This window comes from Oncorhynchus clarkii, chromosome 5 (assembly GCF_045791955.1).
Source record: "Oncorhynchus clarkii lewisi isolate Uvic-CL-2024 chromosome 5, UVic_Ocla_1.0, whole genome shotgun sequence".
Lineage (NCBI taxonomy): Eukaryota > Metazoa > Chordata > Actinopteri > Salmoniformes > Salmonidae > Oncorhynchus > Oncorhynchus clarkii.
Window position 1 is genome coordinate 51,966,117 of NC_092151.1, and position 27,204 is coordinate 51,993,320.

Consider the following 27,204-nt stretch of genomic DNA (forward strand, 5'->3'; position numbering starts at 1 on the left):
TTGAAGACTCATGTTAAAAGGAACCACCAGCTTTTTTACATGGCACATATTGCACTTTTACTTTCTTCTCAAAAACTGTGTTTTTGCGTTATTTAAACCAAATTAAACATGTTTCATTATTTATTTGAGGCTAAATTGATTTTATTTATGTTTTATATTAAGTTAAAAATAAAAGTTTTCATTCAGTTTTGTTGTAATTGTCATTATTACAAATATATATATATATATATATATATATATATATATATATATATATATATATATATATAAAAATCGGCCTATTAGTCGGTATCGGCTTTTCTGGTCCTCCAATAATCGGTATCGGCGTTGAAAAATCATAATCGGTCGACCACCAGTCTTGACAGTTCATGTGGTAAACTGAGGTCTCATAGGTTAAAGCAAAGGACCTGAGGTAGTGAAGAAGAGAGAGAGAAAGAGTGTCCTGTTGCGTGAGAGTGTACGTGTGTTTGTTTGGGTATAGCATGAGCAAGAAAAAAAGATCAACAGAGGAGAATTCAAAGAAGTGCATCTAAGCCCTCGCTTGGAAGAAAATAGTCTGCTTAATGCCGTATATTATATGAAGATGGTAGATGCCACTCCCTGCAGCAGCCCCATACCCCATCAAACCTTTCCCTACATGCCAGTAGTAAGAACACCCCATCCCCCTCACATTCCTCTACACAACGAGGGGGCCTGATGACTTCCTGTCCAGCCCTCACTGACTGACACACACCCACACAAGTGGAAAACGAGCACCAGGCCAACATCAGGATTCTTGGAAGAGAGTTGTGTGTTTATTATTAGTTGAGTTTTATTTACAGAGTGGGGAGAGGGGTGTAGTTAGCTACGGTACAGTACTATTACTCTGATTGAGGAGGGGGTTTGCTCTGAGATGGCTCTGAACAGAGACATCACTGCATGTGCGGTAGCCTACGTAAGGTGTTTGTGTGTGTCTATGTGTATAAGTGTCCGTGTGTATCCGGTGAGTGTATGAAGTGTGTGTGCAAATACAGTGTAGGAGCACGTAGCATGCTTTGCGTATCAATTTATCTGGGTGTATCAAGCGTGCATGGGTGCTCTACTGTATTGCCTGCCAGCCCAGGTGTCTGCATGCCGGCACATGTATACACATGTACATCCCTCCCTGTTTCCCTGCCACCGCCAGTCACTGCTCAGACACAGAGAAGGGATGTGCTGAATTGTAATCTGGTGTGAAAAATTGGCTGCGTGCGTGTGTCTAGCGTGTGTGCCTACAGTGGGGCAAAAAAGTATTTAGTCAGCCACCAATTGTGCAAGTTCTCCCACTTAAAAAGATGAGAGATGCCTGTAATTTTCATCATACCTTCAACTATGACAGACAAAAAATAAGTATTTGGTCGCCTACAAACAAGCAAGATTTCTGGCTCTCACAGACCTGTAACTTCTTCTTTAAGAGGCTCCTCTGTCCTCCACTCGTTACCTGTATTAATGGCACCTGTTTGAACTTGTTATCAGTATAAAAGACACCTGTCCACAACCTCAAACAGTCACAATCCAAACTCCACTATGGCCAAGACCAAAGAGCTGTCAAAGGACACCAGAAACAAAATAGTAGACCTGTACCAGGCTGGGAAGACTGAATCTGCAATAGGTAAGCAGCTTGGTTTCAAGAAATCAACTGTGGGAGCAATTATTAGGAAATGGAAGACATACAAGACCACTAATAATCTCCCTCGATCTGGGGCTCACCCCGTGGGGTCAAAATGATCACAAGAACAGTGAGCAAAAACCTCAGAACCACACGGGGGGACCTAGTGAATGACCTGCAGAGAGCTGGGACCAAAGTAACAAAGCCTACCATCAGTAACACACTACGCCGCCAGGGACTCAAATCCTGCAGTGCCAGACGTGTCCCCCTGCTTAAGCCAGTACATGTCCAGGCCCGTCTGAAGTTTGCTAGAGAGCATTTGGATGATCCAGAAGAAGATTGGGAGAATGTCATATGGTCAGATGAAACCAAAATATAACTTTTTGGTAAAAACTCAACTCGTCGTGTTTGGAGGACAAAGAATACTGAGTTGCATCCAAAGAACACCATACCTACTGTGAAGCATGGGGGTGGAAACATCATGCTTTGGGGCTGTGTTTCTGCAAAGGGACCAGGACGACTGATCCATGTAAAGGAAAGAATGAATGGGGCCATGTATCATGAGATTTTGAGTGAAAACCTCCTTCCATCAGCAAGGGCATTGAAGATGAAACGTGGCTGGGTCGTTCAGCATGACAATGATCCCAAACACACTGCCCGGGCAACGAAAGAGTGGCTTCGTAAGAAGCATTTCAAGGTCCTGGAGTGACCTAGCCAGTCTCCAGATCTCAACCCCATAGAAAATGTTTGGAGGGAGTTGAAAGTCCGTGTTGCCCAGCAACAGCCCCAAAACATCACTGCTCTAGAGGAGATCTGCATGGAGGAATGGGCCAAAATACCAGCAACAGTGTGTGAAAACCTTGTGAAGACTTACAGAAAACGTGCCAACAAAGGGTATATAACAAAGTATTGAGATAAACTTTTGTTATTGACCAAATACTTATTTTCCACCATCATTTGCAAATAAATTCATAAAAAATCCTACAATGTGATTTTCTGGATGTCTTTTTCTCATTTTGTCTGTCATAGTTGAAGTGTACCTATGATGAAAATTACAGGCCCCTCTCATCTTTTTAAGTGGGAGAACTTGCACAATTGGTGGCTGACTAAATACTTTTTTGCCCCACTGTATGTGTGAGTGTTGCCTCCTCTTCCCCACATTGTCTGGAGGTTAATCCTAGCAGGAGAATTTGACTGAGAGCAAGCCAAGAGACCAAGTAGAGGACACACACACACACCACTTTCATCCTCGGCACACAAGCTAAACACAAGAGAGTTGGTAAGGGCTCCTCTCTCTGTCTCTTTCTGTATGGATGAAAAATGCATAAGGGCTCGCTGGCTATTTACATGACGCCACTAGCCATTCCACCTCACTTTACATCTGAGGTGAAGAGGAAGCGGTCGCATGAAAAGCAGACGAGCTGAGAGATGCTCCACTCAGAACCAAACCTGGCCTGCAGGGGGAATATGATTGCAGTCCATCATCTTTCAGTCATTAAAATGCCTCCCTGTTCCTTAAATTGACTGTTCAACCTTAGGAATCTGCCCTCGTTTGCTTTGGCCTAACCTCGTCAGTCTGGAATTTAAAATAAGGACCACATCCAAATTGAAAAGGAATCTTTACAGTCCTCGACCTTCGATATTCAAATGTCCAAATGTTCCTGGACTGGAGAGTGATTTAATTTGTCCGCGCCGGCTTCCTCGTCCATTTAGTTATCGTTAATCAGCTCAGAGAGGACAAAATGGCAGCTATCGCCGTTACTCATCGACAGAGCTAACAAGGACACAAAAGTCAAGGCAGGAGAAAGCCAGGGGTATCAAACGAGAGAGAAAAAGAGAGTGGATGGTGGTATTTCGCTTGTAATGGCTACTGAGCTCCTTTGATCAGTATAACAACAAAGATGACGTTCTGGACTCTTCGACTGCTGTTAATTAAGCAGGCTAGGTGTTGGATTATTCAGGATGAATGATAAGATATGGAGTGAGTGAGGCGCGGGGAGCCGTGCTTTGAATCACAAAGTTTCACCGGGCACTGTGGACATATCATTTTTTTTTTAACGCTTTGGATGTGTCTTTTTGTGGTCGTGTGTGCGTGTGTGTGTGTGTGTGTATGTGCAGATCTCAATCTAAGATTTACCTGTACTCAGATTTCAGCAAGAAACCAGGTAGGGGGTGTTGTGTAATAGTGAATAATAGTTTGATTAAAACGTTTACGTGCTTTGCAAGAAGAACAACTTGCCTAATAATGCTGTTTACATGGACACATCTGAAATCAGGCTACCTGATGGCACTCTGATAAACGCAGAGACAATCGGCAATCAAAATGAACGTTCTCCCGCATAACAATGTTCTTTGTTTGGAAAGCATATTTGATTCTGAGTTTGGTCATGTCGAGTTTGTATGTGAAAACTACTTCTAAGATGCACACATGCAGACAGTTGTTGGGGTTTACCTGCCTTGTTTAAGGGCAGAACGGCAGGTTTTCCACCTTGCCGGCTTGGGGATTCAAACCGGCGACGTTGTGATTACTGGCCCAACGCTAGGCTACCTGCCGAGCATTGAAAGCCATAGGCCTTGGCTAGCAAATCAACATCCACTTCCCAGCTTCTTGATGTCTGTATGCTTTTCCAGCCTGCAAAAGAAACGGCAAAAGCACTTCTCCTTAAACGCTCTAACTTTCAGGGGAACAAGGAAACCCATTGACGGCGGCAGGCTTCATGCCGTTAAGGTGAACATTATTTTGGTTGCTGTGATCGAATTTCACTCGTGTTACTATTTTCTACTTGAGCGCCATCCAAGAAACCGGGGAGGAGGAGACCCAGAGAAGGGATTGAGCAAGAGCAAAGCTCAGCAGAGGAATGCAGAAGGAAAACAGAGAGCTGAAAAGAAGAAAAACAAGAAGGGAGAGAAGGGAGAGAGGAAATCAAGACCTTCTCTTGAGGAGAGGCCGACAATCCGTTTACCTTTATTGCACTGATCAACAGCATCTACATAGAAGATGCGATCCCTGTCTCTTTAAGACCCAAAATATGATCTCGACTTGAAAGCGACGTGAGGCGGGGGGAGACGAGTGAATTAATAGCGTTTTTTTGGGGGGTGACATCATCTTTGTAATCAGCAATATTTTGGTTTGCATTATGGTTTGCATATTATCACAAACAAGGTACTAGGGTCGTAAATTGATGTTGGCTTCAACTGTAAACTAGCAGGTAAAGTTAGCCTGCGAACCTGGCAGCTACCGGTATCTTCTTGCATTGTAAGGTGCTCTAGCCTGTACTGGACATTGTTTTGGGAACAGTAATTAACAGTTTCAACATTTCTACATGCCGTGCATTAATCAAGTGTGTTAACGTCTGTGCAGCATAATGTGATAGAGCCCAGACTCCCAGTAAGTTCAGTGGTTCCTCATGGCAGGCTAGAGCTAGCAATGAGTGAGTAGAGCAGGCCCGATGCCCTCATGCTATAAGGGGACATTGGCTGCGCTGATAGACAGACATGATCCTCACTCAATCAGTAGACGACGTGAGACACATTTGACAGAAGCACTGAACTTTTTTGTATTTTTTTTATCTAGTACCGAACCGTTTTTCATCTTCGAGTATTGAAAAAGTCTACGGTCACATACTCCAGCTCTGAATCACAGAGTCTTGTAACAACAAATGTCTCTGTTTCTCAACGCCCACCAGAAACCATGACATTGGACAGTGGTGTAAGACCTTGATTCAGCAGCTGGACGATGGGAAGAAACAACAACACAGCCACATGAAGGGGCGTGGAGGGGTGAAGGGGGGAATGTTTCGCAAATGGCATGCTGGAACATTTGTGGAATGCTGTGGAGCACCACAAGACTTTGAGAAGCTGCCACTCGAGGCCAACTGAAAGGGGAAGGGTGTTGACTGGATACACTAACAGTCTAACAAGGTTAACTCCGGAAAATTGCTAGCATGCTGTCGAGCTTTCAATATTCTTAGCTTAATCATTGGCTTGCCACTGAGGACTGTTTGTCCCAATGTCTTATAAAAGGGACTATCTTCCCTAAGACACGTGCAACCTATATAGCGACGTTACCAAACTGATCTAATTGAACTCACTTTCCCCCGAAGGGCCTGGCTTTTTCGACAGCTTACAGCAAAGTTTCCTGTTGGTCAGAACATTGGTTTTCCGTGAAATGCGAGTTGACGTATGAAGGACAAAACTGAAACAGTTGCTGCCCGTACCATATCACAGGACGTCTAGTACATATTGATACGGACAACAGGGATGAGTAAACTACGTTACCCAACATGCCTCATTTCCCCCCCGTGAATGCTGGGAGTGATTTGACAACTCCAGAGGGGAGCTCTGTGGCAGTAAAGTGCTTGGCTGACAATATCACTGGCGAGAAGTCAGGCTAATGTCAGGAAGCATCCAACTTCTCCAAGTTGAGAGTTTCACAGAGTGATGAGTGGATGAGTTGGTGGTTCTGCTTCAGACAAAAGCAAAGCAGCTGAAAAGAGGATGGTGGGGTTAATCTGGTAGCCTACCACCAACTACAGTTGAAGTCAGAAGTTTGCATACATCTTAGCCAAATACATTTTACTCCGTTTTTCATCATTCCTGACATTCCTGGTCTGATGAAACAAAAATAGAACTGTTTGGCCATAATGATCATTGTTATGTTTGGAGGAAAAAGGGGGAGGCTTGCAAGCCAAAGAACACCATCCCAACTGTAAAGCAAGGGGGTGGCAACATCATGTTGTGGGGGTGTTTTGCTGCAGGAGGAACTGGTGCACTTCACGAAATAGATGGCATCATGAAGGAGGAAAATTAAGTGGATATATTGAAACATCTCAAAGCATCAGACAGGAAGTTAAAGTTTGGTCCAAATGGGTCTTCCAAATGACCCCAAGCATATTTCCAAAGTTGTGGCAAAATGGCTTAAACAAAGTCAAGGTATTGGAGTGGCCATCACAAAGCCCTGAACTCAATCCTATAGAAAATGTGTGGGCAGAACTGAAAAAGCGGCTGCGAGCAAGGAGACCTACAAACCTGACTCAGTTACACCAGCTCTGCCAGGAGGAATGGGCCAAAATTCACCCAACTTATTGTGGGAAGCTTGTGGAAGGCTACTCGAAACGTTTGACCCAAGTTAAAAAATGTAAAGGCAATGCTACCAAATACTAATTGAGTGTATGTAAACTGCTGACCCATTGGGAATGTGATGAAAGAAAGAAAAGCTTAAATAAATCCTTCTCTCTACTATTATTCTGACATTTCACATTCTTAAAATAGAGTGGTGATCCTAACTGACCTAAGACAGGGAATTTGTACTAGGATTAATTGTCAGGAATAATGAAAAACGGAGTTTAAATGTATTTGGCTAAGGTGTATGTAAACTTCCGACTTCAACTGTAACAGCGTTTTTTTAAGCATCAAACATATCACAAAAAGGAGCTTGTGTCTGTGTCACTTGAAAAATTTAACTTGCGCATGTGAAAATAGAAAACATTGAAAAATGAAAATGGTTCTGGCCTTTCATCATTATTTGTAGTGACCCTGAAACATCAATTGCTTTTGATGTTTTTCATTTGTATGCACTAAGGAACAAAAATACACCGGGTAGATTCCCCACTGAATCCACAAGCAAATAATACCTTCCATTGAAAATACACTGAGGAGCGCCTGTCATTCTTATCAGAAAGCTCACAGTAATTCCCATTGGTAGAGCCTAGGAAAAGGCCACAACCTCAGCAGAGATCACGCCAAGATATAAGAAGGTAGCAGTCGCAATCGACGTGCAATAAGCAGCGTAGGAGAAACACACACACACACACACACACACACAGCAGGCAGTTGGAATGAATTAGGCCCGAGAGTTGCGAGATAGACATGTCATTAAACGGTGCAATGGAAGCGATTACAGGCTCCCTTTTTACATTGCATTGTTTCCTTCCTTGACGGCTACGGTTAAGCTGACGGAATGGCTCCTTCCTCCTGCTATGTGGGGGATCCTCCATTGTCCTTCCAATGCACCTGTTCAGTAAACCCGCTACTAATAGCCGTATGTGCCGTGCCCACCGGCAAAGCGGAGCATCATTAAAATCTGATTGGACCACATCAAAGGTGAGGTCTAGCTCTCTCCCCTTCTCTCTCTCTTCCTTCATTCGCTCCTTTTGTCTCTACCTCTTCTCTCTCTGCTTCAATCACTCGACTGGTCTCTCTCTCTTTCTAATGGCCGCTCTCTGTTTCCTTCCTCCTCTCTCACTCCCCCTCTCTCACTCCCCCTCTCCACTTCTCCTTGACAGAGCTGGCAGCTTCAGTCTCTAAAGGATTCTGTGCTTCCACCCCCCCCCCTCTTCCTCCTCCTTTCTCTCCATCTCTCGTTCCACACAGAACAAGTGGAAAAAGAATACGGCTGCACACTGCACAGCACATCCCTGGTTCCTACTCTCCCTCCATCCTTCATCCCTCCATCCTTCCCTCCCTCCTGCACCCCCCCCCAGTGTGCAGAGCCCACGCAGCTCAGGCATAACAGGTCAAGTGCACGCAATCGCTTCAGCTAACGACCTGCACCAACTGAGATCAAGTGAGATCATACTCTCTGAGTAAAAATATCTCATGGTTCTGGCCTCGATTCAAAGGAAAAGAAGAACAAACTAGTTTTAACAAAGGGTCCTGGTTGGGTCTTTGTGGTGAGCTTGTGAAACAATCATTCCGGGTGTTTTGATGTGCACATGTAGGATACATATGATTCACTGTGCATAAAACGGTGAGAATATTACAAAGGCCCAGCGCTATGGGTCTTTTTTGTCTCTTGGTGTTAAATGATTGAACACTACTGGTCCAATTTCAACCTCTATTATCAATAAGTAAGGGTGACATTACTGGGGGCCAATGTCACCTTCGGAGTAGTCCACAAGTGCGGACAGCCTTGTCACATCCTATAAGCTGGAGGGGGCTGATGGATAGCTAGCCCAAACACTGGCTCGACTCCCTGACCCCTAGAGATGACTAGGACACAATTCTCCATTGTTCACAACTCCACTGCTCTGTGGAGTAGAGGAGAGAAGGAAAGAAGGGGGTAACTCCGTGCGAATACACACACTGCATGCACAGGAGCATATGCACACAGAGAAAAACACACACACAGTGTATTGGTATTGTGATGAAAGGACACACTGTTCAGGCAGATACAGTTGAAGTCGGAAGTTGACATACACCTTAGCCAAATACATTTAAACTCTGTTTTTCATTATTTCTGACATTTAATCCAAGTAAAAACTCCCTGTTTTAGGTCAGTTAGGATCACCACTTTATTTTAGGAATGTGAAATGTCAGAATAAAAGTAGAGAGAATTATTTATTTCAGCTTTTATTTATTTCATCACATTCCTAGTGGGTCAGCAGTTTACAAACACTCAATTAGTATTTGATAGCATTGCCTTTAAAATGTTTAACTGTTTTAGGGTAGTCATCCACAAGCTTCTCTCAATAAGTTGGGTGGATTTTGGCCCATTCCTCCTGACAGAGCTGTGGTAACTGAGTCAGGTTTGTAGGCCTCCTTGCTTTCACACGCTTCTGCCCACAAATTGAGGTTAGGGCTTTGTGATGGCCGCTCCAATACCTTGACTTTGTTGCCCTTAAGCCATTTTGCCACAACTTTGTAAGTATGCTTGGGGTCATTGTCCATTTGGAAAACCCATTTGCGACCAAGCTTTAACTTCCTGGCTGATGTCTTGAGATGTTGCTTCAATATATCCACATAATTTTCCTCCCTCATGATGCCATCTATTTTGTGAAGTGCACCAGTTCCTCCTGCAGCAAAGCACCCCCACAACATGATGCTGCCACCCTCGTGCTTCACGGTTGGGATGGTGTTCTTTGGCTTGCAAGCCACCCCCTTTTTCCCCCAAACATAACAATGGTCATTATGGCCAAACAGTTCTAGTTTTGTTTAATCTGACCAGAGGACATTTCTCCAAAAAGTACAATCTTTGTCCCATGTGCCGTTGCTAACCGTAGTCTGGCTTTTTAATGGTGGTTTTGGAGCAGTGGCTTCTTCCTTGCTGAGCGATATAGGACTCGTTTTTACTGTGGATATAGATATTTTTGTTTCTGTTTCCTCCAACATCTTCACAATGTCCTTTTCTGTTGTTCTGGGATTGATTTGCACTTTTCGCACCAAAGTTCGTTCATCTCTAGGAGACAGAATGCGTCTCCTTCCTGAGCGGTATGACGGCTGCGTGGTCCCATGGTGTTTATACTTGCATACTATTGTTTGTACAGATGAACGTGGTACCTTCGGGCATTTGGAAATTGCTCCCAAGGAAGAACCAGACTTGTGTAGGTCTACAATATTTTTTTCTGAGGTCTTGGCTGATTTCTTTTGATTTCCCCATGATGTCAAACAAAAAGGCACTGAGTTTGAAGTTAGGCCTTGAAATACATCCACAGGTACACCTCCAATTGACCCAAATTATGTCAATGAGCCTATCAGAAGCTTCTAAAGCCATGACATCATTTTATGGAATTTTCCAAACTGTTTAAAGGCACAGTCAACTTAATGTATGTAAACTTCTGACCCACTGGAATTGTGATTAAGTGAATTATTAGTGAAATAATCTGTCTGTAAACAATTGTTGGAAAAATGACTTGTGTCATGCACAAAGTAGATATCCTAACCGACTTGCCAAAACTATACTTTGTTAACACGAAATTTGTGGAGTGTTTGAAAAATGAGTTTTAATGACTTCAACCTAAGTGTATGTAAACTTCTGACTTCAACTGTACATAGTTATGCAAGCTCACACACAATCCGGGCATCTTTAGAACTACATTGGACAAGCATCTTGGTGCTTCAATCAACAGGCTAATCTTACAATACTACACACAGGTCAGGAGTAAGCAAGGGTTTTAAAACTTGTTTTTCCACATAATTAAAGATTTGATTTAAACAAGTTTTTCTTAATTCTTCATCCCGTTGACATCAAAGTCATTAGTGCTTTTGAAGTTAATTACAACATGTTGCTTCTTAAAAATATGGCCTGCGAGTGTGGCTTTGATGATGGCAGATCTGGTGTGGCCACAGGGCTTGTGTTCACCAGCTTTCTACAATCCCATGCAGCCTAGTCATAGTCATTGAAGCCAATGGGCACAAACCACAACTGAGGCCCTACATACCAACCACGCTCAAATCTCCGCATTACTCATAAACCACAGGGGTCAAATCGACTTAACTATGACTCCACACACTGCAATGTGCCTCCAGAATTCCAGCTTGTTGGCGGAGGCAGCCGTAGCCAAGCTCTATCATAGCATTGACCCTTTTTTAAAACTTTTTTTTTAAGTCATCACATATGCTGCTACTGTTTACTATCTGTCACTCAATTCTTAGTTATATGTACATATCTACCTCAATTACCTTGTACCCCTGCACATTGACTGGGTGCTGGTACCGCTTGTACATAGCCAAGTAATCGTTACTCGTTGTGTATCTATTATTACCCGGTTTACTTGTTTTCTTACTCTCTGCATTCTTGGGAAGGGCCCATAAGTAAGCATTTTACTGTTAGTCCACGCCAGTTGTCTACGAAACATGTGACAAATAAAATCTGATTCAGTTTTTCAACCACTCCACAAATTTCGTGTTACCAAACTATGGTTTTGGCAAGTCGGTTAGGAAATCTACTTTGTGCATGACACAAGTAATTTTTCCAACAATTGTTTACAGGCACTTATAATTCACTGTATCACAATTGGTCCACCCACACAGACAGCATCGTGAAGAAGGCGCAGCAGCGCCTCTTCAACCTCAGGAGGCTGAAGAAATTTGGCTTGTCACCAAAAGCACTCACAAACTTCTACAGATGCACAATCGAGAGCATCCTGGCGGGCTGTATCACCGCCTGGTACGGCAACTGCTCCGCCCACAACCGTAAGGCTCTCCAGAGGGTAGAGAGGTCTGCACAACGCATCACCGGGGGCAAACTACCTGCCCTCCAGGACACCTACACCACCCGATGTCACAGGAAGGCCATAAAGATCATCAAGGACAACAACCACCCAAGCCACTGCCTGTTCACCCCGCTATCATCCAGAAGGCAAGGTCAGTACAGGTGCATCAAAGCTGGGACTGAGAGACTGAAAAACAGCTTCTATCTCAAGGCCATCAGACTGTTAAACAGCCACCACTAACATTGAGTGGCTGCTGCCAACACACTGACTCAACTCCAGCCACTTTAATAATGGGAATTGATGGGAAATGATGTAAAATATATCACTAGCCACTTTAAACAATGCTACCTAATATAATGTTTACATACCCTACATTATTCATCTCATATGTATACGTATATACTGTACTCTATATCATCTACTGCATCTTTATGTAATACATGTATCCCTAGCCACTTTAACTATGCCACTTTGTTTACATACTCATCTCATATGTATATACTGCACTCAATACCATCTACTGTATCTTGCCTATGCCGCTCTGTACCATCACTCATTAATATATCTTTATGTACATATTCTTTATCCCCTTACACTTGTGTCTATAAGGTAGTAGTTTTGGAATTGTTAGCTAGATTACTTGTTGGTTATTACTGCATTGTCGGAACTAGAAGCACAAGCATTTCGCTAGACTCGCATTAACATCTGCTAACCATGTGTATGTGACAAATAAAATTGGATTTGATTTGAATTCCAGTGGGTCAGAAGTTTACATACACTAAGTTGACTGTGCCTTTAAACAGCTTATAAAAACTCCAGAAAATTATGTAATGGCTTTAGAAGCTTCTGTTAAGCTAATTGACATCATTTGAGTCAATTGGAGGTGTACCTGTGGATATATTTCAAGACCTACCTTCAAACTCAGTGACTCTTTGCTTGACATCATGGGAAAATCTAAAGAAATCAGCCAGGACCACCTCAAGTATGGTTCATCCTTGGGAGCAATTTCCAAACACCTGAAGGTATAATCTCAAGACATCAGTCAGGAAGTTAAACCTTGATCACAAATGGGTCTTCCAAATGGGCAATGACCACAAGCATACTTCCAAAATTGTGGCAAAATGGCTTAAGGACAACAAAGTCAAGGTATTGGAGTGGCCATCACAAAGCCCTGACCTCAATCCTATAGAAAATTTGTGAGCATAACTGAAAAAGCGGGTGCGAGCAAGGAGGCCTACAAACCTGACTCCAAACACCATCTCTGTCAGGAGGAATGGGCTAAAATTCACCCAACTTATTGTGGGAAGCTTGTGGAAGGCTACTTGAAATGTTGGACCCAAGTTAAACCATATAAAGGCAATGCTACCAAATACTAATTGAGTGTATGTAAACTTCTGACCCACTGGGAATGTGATGAAATAAATAAAAGCTGATATAAATAATTCTCTCTACTATTAATCTGACATTTCACATTCTTAAAATAAAGTGGTAATCCTAACTGACCTACGACAGGGAACCTTTACTAGGATTACATGCCAGGAATTATGAAAAACTGAGTTTAAATGTATTTGTTTAAGGAGTATGTAAACTTCTGACTCCAACTGTAGGTAACGTTTTCAAAAAATCCCTAAACTAAACAATTTTTTTTTTTACAAAATTAAAATCGCAGTGTAGTTATCACAAAACTACAACTAACAGGTTCCGATCATCATTATAAATGATTTTTTTTAATTTATTTTTTTACAAATACCTAATGTAACAATGCTGTAACGTAGCTCCAAGGCTGGCAGGTGGCTATTGAGTTCTTTCATTTTACAGTCTGGAGGCATAGTATGCAGCCAGCTATACAATCGTTTCCCTGTCGCCCGGTTTTTATATAAATCACTCTCCATACAGGCTGCAAAGGCATTGATTCCTCCTTAACTTGATTTAATGGCGAAAAGGCAAAAAAAAAGGGGGGAAATATGGGTACTTTCTTTATGAAACACCCTTTTCCACCACCATGCTAGAGTGACTAATTCCTAAGAACGCTAGTGCCAGATGTTGCATATTGTGTTCAGACAATCAGGTTGCAGCAGTCTGTTGTTTACCCCTGGCTGAACGCAGGGCGCAACATCAGGAAGTTGCATTAGCCACTCTATTATGATGGTAGAAAATGGTGTTTCAGTATTCTCCCGCCTTCTTGCCATTAAATCGAGTTACGGAGGAAATGAACGCCTTTGCAGGCTGAATGGAGAATGTTTTATGTATGAACTGCTCCATCAGGGATACGTGTTTATAGCTAGTTGCATACAATGCCTTCGGACGGTAAGATGAAACGACTCAATATCGCCATCTGACGGCCTTTGGGGCTAGCTGTAACGTTAGTAGGAAGAGATATGCATCTTTCAAATGCCACGGATATGAAGCGCTCTGCACGTCATCATCGTTAAGAGTTGGGGGAAAAAGGCAGAAAGGGAGACAGGGAAGAGACGGCAGCAAAGTATAGCAATACTTCGAGAAGTTAAATGAGAAGGTGGTGAAATGCAAGCTTTACAGTGGCAGGACTCATAAACACCAGTGCTGAATCACAGCGCTGATTACAGAAATGATGTCGGCTTCAAGGCGCTAATGGCATATCTAGAACCAGACTACAAGATGCCATGTTGGAAAAAACTGTGACTGCCCAGATGGAGATATTGTGGGACATGAAGTCCCATGTACTGACAACAGAGAACATGGAGGAGAGGCACACAGCAGAGAACCTACCACCGTTGCTGAGAGGCCAGGACTGCAGAAGATTGAAACTACATTTCCCCCTACGCAACACCATATCTGAATTGTGAATTCACTTCATTATATGATTTCTTCTTGTCATTTAAACAATACAAATGGGCAGTTGAAATGTTTTTGTTACCTTTATTTAACTAGGCAAGTCAGTTAAGAACAAATTCTTATTTTCAATGACAGTCTAGGAACAGTGGGTTAACTGCCTGTTCAGGGGCAGAACGACAGCTCAGGGATTTGAACTTGCAACCTTCCGGTTACTAGCCCAACGCTCTAACCACTAGGCTACCCTGCCGACCCAATGTTAACAACATTTTTACATTTGTCAAATCCCTATATAACAGTACACACACGCATCTGCAATTGCATTTCCCATCCGAATAAAGCTAGTATCATACACACACAAACACACTTCACCTTGAGTTACAGCCCTGCTCTCAATATAGCTACAGTATACCCTTCTAGAAAAAAACATTGGTTATGAGTCGCAGATTGTGTACGTAGGAAAAAAAGAAAATCAATAGGTTTGCAATGAAATTCCCTCTTTGAAGTCGGTGACGCACTTGAATGGGATTAAATAGCTGACTTCAAAAGAGGCCGTAGGTTTCCTCAAGGTTCCTTCTAGCCTTGACCTGTTTAAATATAGTACAGCTACGTTGATATTTTGTAGGGGGGGGGGGGGGGGGGGGGGGGTGCAAGGAGAGGTTTTTAATATATTTGTCATGAGAGCTGAAAAAGGTTTTTTAAAAAAATATGTCATAATCTCTTAGACTGGTCCAAACCGGTCCATAACTGTTTGACTGTTCCCTCAACTCTAATTTTGTCCAAAATGCCAATGTCAGAAGACAGATGAATCTCCCCGTCAACTTGAATTCCTAAATGGCCATCCTACCTCGCGTCCCTTCTCTGTTGTCTTTAATATTCAGTTAGCATTCATTAGTGTTGAACAAAGGTAAAGGCCAGAGACTGATCACTTTTACAGCCATTACACCCAACAAGACCCGACTGTGATTTACAATGGAGGGGCCCACCTCTTTATTCGTTTCCGGGTAGAAGCGCCTGAGGACTGATTATTCCCACCACACAGCTACAGCTGGAAGATAGGCAGATACACTGGCTCTGTGTGTGTATGCTAGCTAACAACACGCTAACATGAAAGATATGGTTGTGTATCTCAAGAATAGCTAGTCAAAACAAAGCTACAGGCAACTGTAGAGTTCCATCGTGCGGCAAAAGGAAACACTGATAGAGGTTGGCAGTGGCCAGAAAACACAAACAAACACAAGAAAATGAATTCAAGTCTACACTTACATACAGTGGGGCAAAAAAAGGATTTAGTCAGCCACCAATTGTGCAAGTTCTCCCACTTAAAAAGATGAGAGAGGCCTGTAATTTTCATCATAGGTACTTCAACTATGACAGACAAAATGAGAAAAAAATCCAGAAAAATCATTGTAGGATTTTTAATGAATTTATTTGCAAATTATGGTGGAAAATAAGTATTTGGTCAATAACAAAAGTTTATCTCAATTTTGAGATATACCCTTTGTTGGCAATGACAGAGGTCAAACGTTTTCTGTTCACCCTCTTTACTTTACAAACTACACCCTGTAGCACGCTAGCTACAACCCACCACACAGAGATACATGGACAGATAGATTAATAATCTGCTTGGCAGATGGTACGGTTGTATTCAGGCACTCCCCCTCTGGCATTGCCACTATAATATGGCCCTGGCAGGGGCTCTGCCACAGCAGTTGGCAAGTGAAGCGGCAGGCGGCCATCTTGGGCAGAATGGGGTTAAAAGCAGCCTGACATGAGGAGAGAGAGTTTGGCTCTGGTTGGTGGAGCTGAAGCCAGCCTGTCTCTATTTATCTCTCTCTTCACCCATATGGAACCGCAAAGGAAGAATGGACAGGGATCAAATTCATTAGCCCACCTTTATCTCAATGCTAATGACAGCTAGCCCCTCGCCTGTCTCTCCATCTCCCTTCTGCTTCTCCGACAGGCTCTCTGTCTGTCTGTCACTCTCTCGCTCTATTTCTCCATCTTTGTCCCCCTCTCCATCCATCTTTTCACCCCAGGGCAGCTCCCATGCTCCGCCTGTTACCCCCCTCAGACCTGCTTTTGTTTCTCCTCGTGTTCTCCCTCTCCTCCTCCACCTCCGCCCAATCGCGACTACAGATTGGGGGCTGCGCGATGACACATGTCATGTGGGGACACGCCCCCCCCCCCCCCCCCCCCCCCCCCCCCCCCCCCCCGTACCCCACCATGGATGGAGAGGGAGTGCCAGCCTATGTGCTCAGTCATAGAGGGTTCGGTAACGAAGGGCGTCCTTCCAAAACGTCCCATTTCTCTGACCGGGTTATCCATAAAGTTCAAACTGCCTGATGCGTGCGTGTGCGTTCATGTAACAGCACTTCCCCAACTCCCTCTTCCTGCTTAACACACCTCTCATATCTAGCCTCCATATTCCTTCCTAGCATGTACAGAAGCAGTCAAAAGTTCAAGGCAAAGGGTGGCTACTTTGAATATTTTAAAATCAAATATAATTAAAACACTTTTTTGGGGGGTCACTACATGATTCCATATGTGTTAATTCATAGTTTTGATGTCCTCACTATTATTATACAATGTAGAAAGTACTACTAATTTAGGAAAACACTTGAATGAGTTGCCGTGTCCAAACTTTTGACTGCTACTGTATATGAGAAGGCCTCTACATCTCCCCATGCAGCGCACACTGTGAGAGCTCGCTGCCTCGCCAAGGTACACAGCAGGCCTTAATCCACCGATGCCTGCTCCGCACACCCTTTATTTGTTGACGCTATCCCCTCGCATCAACCGGCAAATAGACAGCGCGAGATAACGGCCCCATTTATTTCCTTGTAGGCTTTCCCTTCCTGTTCTCCCTCCTTTGTTCATCCAATTCCCATCCCCGCAGATAAATCGGCAGTCTTTCTTTGTTAGAGCACCGCTGCTCAATGGCAAAAGGCAAGGTCAAAGCAGAACGCTGAGACAACGCTCAGGTAACGCTCTAGCAACGTCGGAAGCACACAAATTACAGGTGTACGGCGAGGTATCATTCGTTTTATTCTCTAATCTTGACACTGGGGGGAAAAGAGGGAGCGCGACAGGGGCCCTCAATCAGCTACTCTAGCTGCCACAAATCCCCACTTTTGTAACAAACAAAAAGTGTAAAGCGGTTTACCGTCGGAGACAATCTCTCCTATTAAAAAAAAAGATTTTTTTTTCTCCCCCAAATGTATTTCAGCGTGCGTAATAATAAATAAATAAGAAGGCTATATAGATACACCTCCCTCTGGTCCCAGTAATCTCCAAAGCGCCGTATCGCTCTGATTGCCAGGATTATCTCCACTGACACTGAGACACAAGAGTTAATTTATGTATTTTCCCCATCATTCTTCCCTTCTCAATTACGTTTAGCTACCGCTACAGAGATTGGCTACTGTTCAAAATGTGGGGATGAGGTAAGAAAAAATACTGTTTTATTGTAACATACACCTTGGTGTCACTGTGTATCAAGGGGATATGTTGCTACCTTTCATATATATGTGTGTGTGTGTATGTGTATGTGTGTGTGTGTGTGTGTGTGTGTGTATCTGTGTGTAGCCAGAGGTTGTGGACAACCCGAGGCACACACACGGATAGCAGCAGTGCTCTAAACAAGAAAATAAGGAGCTACAACTATGCCTTCATCCCACCTGACAGGGTAACGGTTGGGTCCAAACAGCCAAGCATTTACCACAACAAATGTCTGGGAAAAACAGTCTGTTAGCTGTTCTCCTGAATACAGCGGGGGCCGCCCGGTATTTACATAGAAATGTCATACGTCGAGCTGCCTGCGAGGGCGTCTCGCCTCCGAAAGGTGTACTTGCTTCCAGAGCGATGCGCATGACAAAACACGTTCCTTTCTTCTCGTCGGCAAGAGACAAGCCTGTGATTCGCAGCAAAGGCGAGGGAAACAAAATGCATCTCGACTCGCGCTTTTACACGCACCACTGGTGCAGTGTCATTTGTGTATACAGGCTAGAGCACATGCCTTTTGAAAACCAGGCGCACGCTGCTACGCTATTAGAAGGAGCTCGATCTCCCAGTTGTAATTACAGTCTTTTGATTGGAGCTTTGACGGTAAAGGGGGATTATTAATACAAAATAAATGGTTTCAGTGTGTCGGTCTGAAAAGAGACGGAAATGAGAATTACGAGAAATCGTGAGGAGGCGTTTTAGGCACACAACAACAGCCACTGTATTTGCAACAAAAAAAAACAGCGTCTGCATACAAATCGAGTCAAGCTCGATAGGATACCAGAAAGACTGTACGCCTTCCGGGTACTTCCAATTGGACTTGTTTGAGGCTGACATAGGGGGCTCCCTGACTGCTATGCTATTTGTCTCAACCAGACGAATATCCCCCATGTACTGAGATGAACAAATGACTTGACAGAATGGTTCTTACTCCTGTTTAACCCTAGCCATCCTTGAGTGATGCGCTGTAACAGCCGTGAGATGCAAACTCCCCCCCCCCCCTCTCTCCTCCTTTCCCTAGCCCCCGCTCTCCCAGAGGCCCATGTTTCCATGCTTGCACTACACACAATTACTTGCATCCATCAATTATCTGCCAACTCCCATTGGTCGTTCCCTCCTTTTCACTATAACAACACCCCCTTTCCCTCACTCGCTCAACCCCCCTTCCCCCAAAGTTCCCCCATTGCCATTCTGTTTCCCCTACCAGATGTCCGCCAGTTTTGGGGGAGAACGACAACAAAAGAGGGGCTTTTGAATGCGCCCGGACCTACCCATCTTGCCCTGGGCTTTCTGTTTGGACACAAAAGCCAGAGGATTAACAGCTTTTCGCACATGAAGACCCCCATCTCCCTCGCTCTCGCTCTTTTTCCCTCCCCTACCCCTTCTCCCCTCGAGGCTTTTTTAGCTTCTAAAGACTCAACGCCAAACACCCCCCCCCGTACACACCCCCCTTTAACCCCTATCTTTACCACCCCTCCTCCAGCTTGGGCAGGCTGTTACTACTACCTGACCCAATCTTCCACTACTGTTGCCAGTTTCAGTCTAAGTATAGCAGTAGCCCCACTCCCAAGCCTGAAGCGCTATTGGCATCACACTCTTCGAAAGAATGCTAGAATGGGGCTCTCTGGGGCATGTAAACACAGCAACATTCCCACTTTCTATAGCACTGAAATGCTAAAGCCGGGGGAAAACAAAGATTTACTATGTTTGGTATGCATTTCGAATGTCACATGTTGGCATTCTAGCAAACCTCGTACATTGCTAATAGAAATGTTAAACGTAATGTGTAATTCAAGTGCCACGTCGTGCATTAACAGAGCGTGTGCTTTTTGTTTGTGACTGAGGAGAAAGTCTGTGACACTTGTCATCTTAGCATTCATTCGTCTTAGCAACATTCATTTTGCTCTGCGAGATGCGTGAAAGACGGAAAACAAAGGTGTGTTTATGTACAGTCGTGGCCAAAAGTTTTGAGAATGACACAAATATTAATTTTCACAAAGTCTGCTGCCTCAGGTTTGTATGATGGCAATTTGCATATATTCCAGAATGTTATGAAGAGTGATCAGATGAATTGCAATTAGTTGCAACGTTAATTGCAAAGTCCCTCTTTGCCATGCAAATGAACTGAATCCCCAAAAACATTTCCACTGCATTTCATCCCTGCCACAAAAGGACCAGCTGACATCATGTCAGTGATTCTCTCGTTAACACAGGTGTGAGTGTTGACGAGGACAAGGCTGGAGATCACTCTGTCATGCTGATTGATTTCGATTAACAGAATGGAAGCTTCAAAAGGAGGGTGGTGCTTGGAATCATTGTTCTTCCTCTGTCAACCATAGTTACCTGCAAGGAAACACGTGCCGTCATCATTGCTTTGCACAAAACGGGCATCACAGGCAAGGATATTTCTGCCAGTAAGATTGCACCTAAATCAACCATTTACCGGATAATCAAGAACTTCAAGGAGAGCGGTTCAATTGTTGTGAACAAGGCTTCAGGGCTCCCAAGAAAGTCCAGCAAGCGCCAGGACCGTCTCCTAAAGTTGATTCAGCTGCGGGATCGTGGATACCACCAATACAGAGCTTGCTCAGGAATGGCAGCAGGCAGGTGTGAGTGCATCTGCACGCACAGTGAGGCGAATACTTTTGGAGGATGGCCTGGTGTCAAGAAGGGCAGCAAAGAAGCAATTTCTCTCCAGGGAAAACATCAGGGACAGACTGATATTCTGCAAAAGGTACAGGGTTTGGACTGCTGAGGACTGGGGTGAAGTCATTTTCTCTGATGAATCCCCTTTCCGATTGTTTGGGGCATCCGGAAAAAAGCTTGTCCAGAGAAGACAAGGTGAGCTTTACCATCAGTTTACCAACAGCAAAGCATCCTGAGACCATTCATGTGTGGGGTTGCTTCTCAGCCAAGGGAGTGGGCTCACTCACAATTTTGCCTAAGAACACAGCCATGAATAAAGAATGGTACCAACACATCCTCCGAGAGCAACTTCTCCCAACCATCCAGGAACAGTTTGGTGACAAACAATGCCTTTTCCAGAATGATGGAGCACCTTGCCATAAGGCAAAAGTGATAACTCAGTGGCTCGGGGAACAAAACATCGATATTTTGGGTCCATGGCCAGGAAACTCCCCAGGCCTTAATCCCATTGAGAACTTGTGGTCAATCCTCAATTGTCGGGAGGACAAACGAAAACCCACAAATTCTGACAAAGTCCAAGCATTGATTATGCAAGAATGGGCTGCCATCAGTCAGGATGTGGCCCTGAGGTTAATTGGCAGCATGCCAGGGTGAATTGCAGAGGTCTTGAAAAATAAGGGTCAACACTGCAAATATAGACTCTTTTCATCATCTTCATGTAATTGTCAATAAAAGCCTTTGACAACTATGAAATGCTTGTAATTATACTTCAGTATTCCATAGCAACGTCTGACCAAAATCTCAAGACACTGAAGCAGCAAACTTTGTGGAAATTAATATTTGTGTCATTCTCAAAACGTTTGGCCACGACTGTATATGTGTGTCCTTCCTCCTGCATATGTATTTTGCTCGTTCAGAAAAGTATCTCAATTTACCTTGAATTCCTTTACTTCAACATGTTGGGGTGATCAACAGCATTGATTGAGAATGCACTGGGGGATGGGGATCCCCTTCGATACTACACCCCACCAGCACACAACTCCGACAGTCTGTCGGTGGGTCTGAGGAATACTTACAATACTTCATGTAGGCCTACATTTACGACAACTCCTTATAAGACAAACTAAGACTTCACAAATCCCCCTGCCAATGGCTCAATGGGACAGCCATCCAGTGTGGGCCCTAAGTGGAGAATAAATGGGCCAATCCCAACCTGCCAACATGACCCCCTCAGGCGTATGAATGGGGTGTCAGTGGCTCTCCACAACCTCCTAGGGGTCATAACTCTGGGTGGGGTGCCTTTTTCCTGACATAACCAGGTTTGTGAGGACGCCCCACGGCGAAGGCTCCATCAATCTGAGAACACCAGCTGGTAATCATACTTAACAAGCTGGAGAGCGGCCCAGTGACGGAATCAGAGGGGGCATGAGAGACAGAAAGAGCCCAATCGCCTGGCTTATCCCAGGCGGGGTGTTAATTACAACCTCTCCATGAAACACCAGTTCACATTAACTCCATAACCATAAAGACTGAGGATTGGAACAGGAGGGGTGTGTGGGGAATAGCCGGCATAGGAGTCAAACAAGGGGGTACCCTTGCCCCCTCCCCAAAGTAAATAATGCACTATCAACACATCATCATCAAAGGAACTGGAGCAAATCATTGGGGCAAACCCCCCGTATCTGGGGACAAGGGATGTGTATGCCCTGGCAGTGTGTCTATGAAGTCCCTTTAGAGCCCCCAGATAGACAAGAGGAAGTTCTGGTGCCAAAGCAAGGTCAGGGCTTGAGCTTTATCTGTCTGTGGGCAGATTTAGGAAAAGCCAGCATGAGACAGAGAAGAGACTTGAGCCTCCCGTCCTAGCTCAGGCGTACAACCGAGTGTGATATGGATCAACCCTGTCAAGTTCGCCGCCACTATTCCTGTCTGTCTTATCTGGTCTCGGGCTCTGACCCTGCGGCACCCCCTAAAGCGAGCACTGCTTGTTTTGGGCCAACCGCGCTCAGGGGAGACTCGTGTGTAAATATCATTTTGGGAATCTCGGGGTTAGGGCAAATTCTCACCTCCAACAGGGGCCTGTTGCCGAGGCCAATCTACTGATTTGGACTCCGGTGAACACGTCTGGGCAAAGCGGTCAATAATTCCACAGCCCTAATCGCTTATCCCCTGTGGCCACAGTGCAGGTGTGAGGTGGAAAGCTACAAGCAGTAACTGGAGCCTGGAAGACGGTCCGATTTATTTCGACACTACTTTTGGGCAGTTTGAATGGAGGCTACTCCGTCTACGATTCACCACTGAGATCTTGATGAAGGGTTAAGTCACAAACCAGTCATAGCCCTCATTATTATTTTGTTTTGCTCCTTTGTACCCGTTTCTCTCCTTGAACATTCATCTTCTTCACATCTACCACTCCCGTGTTTAATTGCTAAATTGAAATGATTTCGCCACTATGGCCGATTTAATGCCTCACCTCCTAATCTTACCTCATTTGCACACTGTATATGTAAATTTTTTCTATTGTGTTATTGACTGTATGTTTGTATATCTTATGTGTAACTCTGTGTTGTTGTTAATGTCACACTGCTTTGCTTTATCTTGGCCAGGTCGCAGTTGTAAATGAGAACTTGTTCTCAACTAGCCTACCTGGTTAAATAAAGGTTAAATAAATTAAATAAAAAATCTACAGCGCAAGTCATGATCCAGCCTTTCCATTAACTGACTAAGTAAAAGGTTTCCTCCCTTAGCGACGATTGAAACCACTAAGTCCAGGTATCAAAGGGAAAAGGGCTACCGTTCAAAGACACAATGCCTCCTCCATTCACCGCCAGACAAATTGCACCCAACGCCAGTTGAAGTGCACCGATTTAGCACTCAGGACAAATTAAGAGGAATAAACACAATTAGTAGGCCGAGTAAAGACGGCAGGTGCTGCACACACGTCTCTCTATCCCGCTCGCTCTCTCTCTCTCTCTCGCTGATAACACAATAGAGTCCGCTGGTGCAGCTGCTATTAATGCTGCCTGTCACCATAGCGTCCAAAGCTGAAAAGCAACAGGGCTAATTGGAAAACATGTTGCCAAAAATGTTCGTATTTCATTTCAAACGCAATCAACATGGCACTGGGTGGTAAAGACTCACCCAATAGAAAAAAATCAATTAGGCCTAGTACTACATGAAATTGTTAATAATACAAAGATTTTTTTTTAACTTAGTTTGACAACCTGCAATCTAACAGTATAAAGAACCATTGCCTTGTGTCGGCTCCTAAACAGGCCTCAAAGTGGGAGGCAGAAAGTCAAACAACTGAAAACCTAATTTTGTGCCCCTCAGTGTAATTACTATTTACTCTGACAGTGGGCCTGAAGACTAGAGTCTGGAATCACCTCCTTTTGATCCTTTCAAAAATGGAGAAAAAGCACCGTGCAGATAAGTGGGAAATAAGAAAACAGCTCGGAAAGTAATAATTGCAAGGAAATGAATTTCCCAACCCTAGGGAGGACACCTACAAAGACCTTTTTACAAAACACAACCCTAGGGAGGACACCTACAAAGACCTTTTTACAAAAATCATATCCGGGGCACAATTCAATTCACTTTTTCCCTTCCAAGTGAGAAGAAGGAAAAAAAATCCCCCAACGCTTCGGGGAAATCAAAAGTTTGTTCAATAAACAGAGTTTTCAGATTAAATGTTTTCATCACTGAGCAACTTTTATTCATTACAGCTCCTTACGGGCTTGTCAGTCATAAATTCATTGATTTGTGGTTTATCCGAAGGCAGATACAGAGTCTGTGACATCCTTTGGTCACAGTTAACTGCCTCTGCCTGCCTGGCAGCATTCCTCTTGTCTTTTCCTCTTCTTTGTTTCCTAGCATCTGACAGTGATCAGTGGTGATAAATTGTTCAATTAAAGTGACATTAAGGATGCTGGACACAGTTGGCTCGTGCCTCTTTGTATGCAAGGTGTTGTCCAATTACTCTAAAGGATTACACTTTTTCTCCCTTCTGACTATCAACATGTGGATCTCATCATTACAAAGTGGTTTATTTATTATATCCAACAACAAGATGTAATATTTAACTGCAAGCAGATTTCACAATTTAAAAAGCCTGGAAGAAAACAATAAATCCAATGTTTTTCTGTTGACATAGACCTCAATATATGTATTTTGTGAAGCTATTATATACACGCTGCATTAGAGGGTGTAATATGTCATATATAATATGACAACAATATAGTCCAAACGTAAGTATTTCATTGTTATTTCTATGTATCAGTCACACTGATTCATTGTCTTTCCTTATTTGGGTTTAAATTAAGTGAGAGTTTGTTCAAAAGGAACAAAATGTTGCCTCTGGAAAGATTTTAGAAGTGCTTAGATGCTAAATCAAGACCAATTGTGATTCAAATTCGATTCGTCCTACATAAAATTGGATAATTCAGCACTGCCTGTGGGCAACCGAACCGTGTCCAAAACTTTCCAGCACAGCATGCGTCATCAAAAGTTCACCGCGTCCTCACTGATATATTGAACTGATGTTAATAGGAGAGTGAAACAGAAGCTATGGCTCAACTTCAATCTTTTTCTGAGCTATAATTTAGGAATAGGCCTAGATCTTTTATGCCCAATAATTTCATGACAATCGCCCTCAGATCACGCTTCAATAGCGGCTCCTACAATTGAGCTCATCTCAAAAGGAACACATCATCAACATAATAACAGTCTTGAGATAGGCCGTCCTTGGGAACGAAGTGAAAAGCGCATATCCCCTGGGCACAAGCCTTCACCAATTGCCGCGCCGTTTTTATACGGTTGTTTGCAACACGAAAACATAGTGGAGACCACATTTAACGAGATTACTGTAGACTACATACGAGTCTCTAAACCAAAAATAGTCATCAAGGAATTCAACTTCATTTGTCTAAATACATTTGAAAGGCTTGGCTACATACTGCAACATTGTAGCTTTATTTACTCAACATCTTGCTGACTGTAAGTAAAATAGAATAAAACACTAATGACTTTCTTAGTTATGGTTGAAAAGATGAATTACTTAAGAAAATAAAAAAAAGTACGTTTTGCTATAATAATACAGTTATAATGTAACTTTGTCATACTGGTGTGAAATAAGTGTTTTTTAAACTGTTTTCGTTTTGTGAAGTTGAACAAAGGCATCTGCGGGAAGCAAGTAAGGGTAAGTTGAAGACTAACGTTACTGGTGAGAAAACGTTTACAGCCTATGGATAGGTACTTTGAATCAAACAACTATTATTTTCGTTCTCATTTCTCTCTAAAAAAAACGCAAGAAAGCCAGAAAGGAAATAGTAAGACCTTACTTTAGTGGCGTGAGAAGAGTCTTTTTTTTTAAACCGCCCCCCTCCGAGAGGTTAGTTTATGGGGGGCAGATGAGAGATACTTGAAAATTCCTTTTCCCCTGCAAAAAAAAAGCTTATGTCGCCGCGTCCATGAAATAACGAAGTGGAGAATAATCATACATTTCAATTGGGCAAAAGCGTTGAGTCACTTTGATACGGGGAAAACCACCGCTACAATCATTCTCTTTCTTGCAAGTCTGTCTTCCGTTTTCATATCAGTCTCCTACAGTAAGTAGATCGCCTCAATAGAACAGAAGTATATGATCCCAAATGCGAGCCGTGCGATGATTTCCATGCGTATCTGTTTGCTGCTGTGGTTTATCTCCACGTCCCAGGTTTTGGGATTTTTTCCTAAATCCACCTCATTCGACTGGCGGTGGGAAGACCCGTGTCGAGTGCCCCCATAGTCGATTTACCCCACCCGCCACACACACACACATACACAATGTACTCCTCTCTACACTCACGTGACCGCTCGCTAGTGAATGACATTACAGAGTGGAAACAGATGAGGATTTGGGGGTCGAACGTTATTTGAAACCTTCACGGTCGACCCTTTTGAGAAAAAACTGGGCCAGGAGAGAGGGAGGGTTGTGGAAGGGTAGCGGTGTATGGGTACAACGTGGACATAGTGATCTTAAATTAGCCAGTTTTCTTACATGTGTTCTCAAACAGTCAGATGTGGTATTTTACACTACGATAGATAGGCAGGACAGTAGGCTGCATTTGGACCTGATTTGCGCAATTTGCGCGCGTGCGTCTGCCCATTCCGTTCAATCGGAACAGCATAGTGTTCCGCAAAGAATAAACATTCATTATTTGCACATTCATTTGATCAAACATGTAATTAACCTACCATTGCTTGTGGTTAAATAACTGAATGTTATAAATTAAATATAAATGTTGACAATATTGTTGTTAAACAATAGGCCTACACGATTGAAATCTGACGTAAAAATTCATAGTTCATAGGTTCATAAAATATGATACACATTAAGAAAAGTGGGTTTGCCAAGGGTTCTTAGCAGTTTAGAAAAGGGTTCTTCCCTCTTTTAGTGATAATTCAAATGTAAGTGGCTGATTAGAATATTTTGGGGGCGTGGTTTGATCACAGCTCTTTTTCTTTAACAGTGAGTAAATGTCATTCCAGTGGATTTATCCTGTTGTGTTATATGACATTGCATTGTGAATATGACCATGGCCGTTAATGGCGTCTTGTGAAAGACTCACGTTTGGCCTTCTGTCAATTCAAATCAAATCAAATTTATTTATATAGCCCTTCTTACATCAGCTGAAATCTCAAAGTGCT

General features: G+C 43.4%; 1 protein-coding gene across 15 annotated transcripts in view; it reads right to left on the reverse strand.

Annotated features, from left to right (window-relative positions):
- The window catches only part of LOC139408979 (receptor-type tyrosine-protein phosphatase S-like), a 216,867-nt gene extending 190,472 nt beyond the window's left edge, over positions 1-26,395 (reverse strand). For 4 of the 15 annotated variants that reach the window (XM_071153528.1, XM_071153541.1, XM_071153538.1 and 1 more), the window contains exon 1: positions 25,857-26,205. The gene's annotated coding sequence lies outside the window, so the exon portion shown is untranslated. Of the gene's footprint in view, positions 1-25,856 lie in introns of all 15 variants that reach the window. The other 11 variants (XM_071153527.1, XM_071153526.1, XM_071153540.1 and 8 more) reach the window with 8 other exon arrangements.
- Positions 26,396-27,204: the final 809 nt, after the last annotated feature.